Source organism: Poecilia reticulata, linkage group LG18, assembly GCF_000633615.1.
Source record: "Poecilia reticulata strain Guanapo linkage group LG18, Guppy_female_1.0+MT, whole genome shotgun sequence".
In the NCBI taxonomy this organism is placed as follows: domain Eukaryota; kingdom Metazoa; phylum Chordata; class Actinopteri; order Cyprinodontiformes; family Poeciliidae; genus Poecilia; species Poecilia reticulata.
In genome coordinates, this window is record NC_024348.1 from 21,149,612 (window position 1) to 21,153,180 (window position 3,569).

A 3,569-nucleotide genomic window follows, 5' to 3' on the forward strand; every position below is an offset into this window, starting at 1 on the left:
TTGTTTCAAATGCAGTGAGAAAGTCATCCCTGCTGAGCAGAGATGCAACCTGTGTTATCCTGGCGTGTGTAGATTGGTCCAATCTGCCCATCAGTCTGATKTCTCCTGTGCTCTTCCTCAACAGATCAGGAAAACTGTCATGTTGCTGGTAGAACATGCAGCAGCCAAAACACTAAGAAACAAGAAATATATGTATGACTTTATATAAAATCGACTTCTACGTGAAATTATTTTGAATATTTCAAGAAAACCTTCTAAAAGATAAAGGTTTTCTATCTTTCTGTTGATTGTGTCTGAATTTATGTAGTGCTTGGCTGATCAACTCTAAACCAATTCAAGGTTTATTTTACCATCACTTCATCAGTCTGTGTTGCTTTTTTAAGTTATAAACAAACGTACTTAACAAGTGTACCACTTTAGCTCACTACTATAGATTTGGTGATGTGTGTTTTGGTGTTAGTTGTTATGGACTGCGGTTCTGTCTGGGGTCTATTCTTCTTGTTATCTAGTAGCTGTTGGACCCCAAACCCTGCAAGGACAAGCAGGTATAGTCGATGGATCTAAATGTTAATATGACTGTTTTAAACCCACTGGAATAAAAGCAGTTTTCCTGTTTTTAAAGAAGATGTTGTTAAATGTATCTCAGAAATTGCTTGCTAGCCTAATCTGGCATTACTGTGTAATAAAATGTCACTCTGTTATATTTTGTGTAACAGTTTCTGAAAGCTAATAAATGAATGTGAACTTGTCCACATTGTTTTGACTGCAGTAATGATCTCATTTAAATTATGTTGAGTAAATAAACTGAATAAATCAACTAAATGTCACAGATGTTCACACACCAGTTCAACCCAACACTAAATTAAAAAAATGGCTTTCTTTTGTTTTATCTTCTGAGCCAAACTATTTATTAAACTGTTTAAAAGCTGCTCTGTTTTGGACTTTCCCTGCCTGAGACCCTCCAGTGCCTGACCCTGTACTTATTCTCCACTACGAAACCTTGGTGGATGTTTGTAGTGATGGGCCAGACGACGCAGAAACCTCGGCACATGCGCAGAGCAAGCAAGATGAAACCCCGTGTCAGTGTTCGTATCACTTTAAGGAGAACCACGTGACCGATGCAGTTCCCGTGTTGTTTGGATGTTAACGCGCCAAATTGTATTGACGAGGGAGAAACTGTGTCGACACGTTTGTGGGTTTTGTTGGATTGAGAAACTTTGTGGTCTTTGCTTTGCGTTGGTTTTTGGCTCGTTTATTTAACTACCGGTATGAATCAACAGAGGAAGAGGAAGTTTTCTCCCATGTGGGATCATTTTGATCTAATAACACAAAATAATTATTCCGTTCTCATTTCCACTTTTGATCATTTTTCTTTCGGATTATTCAAATTCCTTTCCTTGGGATATTTGAGTTAGTTTACATGGATGAACTTTTATTTATATTGAAGGTGAAAAATGTAGGATTTGCTGCCAAGTTTTGTCTTACTGTAACCAGATCTCTTCCATAATAATGAGGCATCAACGTGTCCTACATAAAGGATGAACCTGTTAACACTCCCGTCTTTATTGAAATTGCCTGCAGTGACTTTCTAAATCCACCAGATGTCACTGTTTCAACACGATGTTGACACAGTTTGGGAAATGTGCCACACACCCAGTCAGGCCTCACCTGCCCATCACCAGATGTTTGACCCCTGCAGACTTCCTTCCCCATTCCTGGTAAATCTTTTGCTGCTTTTTCCTTGGTTTTCATCCGGTCACGACGCTCATCTCTGTTTTTGTGATCCAGACCTGCCAGTGCAACCACACCAAGCTGGACGCCTTCAACGCCATCGCATGGTTTCTGATAAAACTTTGGTAATCACTTCCCTTGTCTTGGTTGCATGTTGGGTTCTGGTTAATTTACTTAAACGTTAAACTTTGCAAATTATTAACTAGAAAGATTATGAAAATACTCAACCCATTATGCGCACGTTTGTTTAAAGCTGCACGCTTTGAATAAATGCATCATTTTTATGGTCATCGCAGAAACACTAAGGTCAAAATCACCGCAGCACATTGGATACAGGGACAGACACTGAGTTTGGATGAATGGGAAAGAGACCAATAGACAAAACATTTAATCAGGAACAAGGTAAGTTTGTTTCATGAAAATACTTTTTGAAATTTAAGTTGTAATTTTCTTTATTTTCTTGCTAGATGTTCTTAGTTTTGCCATTGATTCCTTTTTAATTAGACTAAATGGCTTTTAAATTATTGAGCTTAAGTTGTTAAGATATGTAAAAAAAAATTGAATTTATAAGTAAGATAAACATGCAAACTATAAAAAATCTTTAAGTATGAAATACTTGTAAAGAAACTTAAACTTCTTGATTAAAATTAAGCACATTTTGGCACTGAAGGCTTTTCATACCGATAGCATAGATGGCAAAAACTTTGGTGTTGTACTTTTAAAATGAGGTTTAGTTTTTTTTATTACAGATTTGATTATTTTTATAATCTATAACTGACAGCAGTCCTTTAAGTTTCACTGTTCAGGTAAAAGCATAAGAATCTTTTTAATTAATGAATGCTTCAATGAAACAGATATTTTGTCTTTGGTGGGCAGCAAATGCTTTGAATGCAAAGACAACAATGTAATCACTCAATATGGCCGACTTTCATTGGGTAACTTCGGTTTCACTTCAGTAACAACAGTTTTATTTTCCAAGGTCAAATATCATGCAGCTTAAAAAATGTAGATTGAAAGACGTGAGAGGTCAGCGTGGAGAGGATCCTGATCGACTAACTATTTAAGGAATCAGTTCATACAAGAACTGCTTAGAAAGTGAACTCAGTCAGAAAGACATTATGGAGTCAAGCAGTTTAGAAAATGTGACGACTTTAGAGATTTGTTCTGGTTTCAACCAGAAGCTGCCAGTTGGCCAACATTCCTCCACAAAAAGACGTTTCTGCTGCTGTGGTTATTATTTATTTACTCAACTATGGTTGGATTGTTTTTTCACTTAATGATTTATCATTTAAAAATTGCTTTTTTCAATTACTGTGCTCATCTAGAAGTTTGGGAAGGGGCGAATAGTTTTTCACAGCTCTGTGTCTGAAACGTTCCTCTACATCGTATAAACTGGGGAAAAGTACAAACAAAACGGTCAAAGGAAAACAAGTTAAATTAGAAATTATATTGAGAATCTGATGAATGTGTGATAAAAGGAAGGCACTAACCAGATCACATCAATTAGTTCCCACACTAAAATCTTAAGAAAAATTTCATAATATATGAAATATTTGTGCCTAACTTTTGCTCTTTCCTTGTGTTTCTGTCTCCTCAGGTCCACATTCATCAGTCAGCATGTTGGTTAACTCCACCTCCAGCATTAATGATAGTCTTACACTCTATTGCTCCACTTTAAGTACTATTTTCATCTCCATCGCTATGATGGTAACTAAATGCTTCCTCATCCTCCCTCTCTGCCTTTTCATCCTCTACTTGGGTTTTCAACGATGGCGCCAGCAGCGCTCCTTTAAAACAGCAAGTCACTCTGACATCTTCACCTACAATCTGTCTCTGAT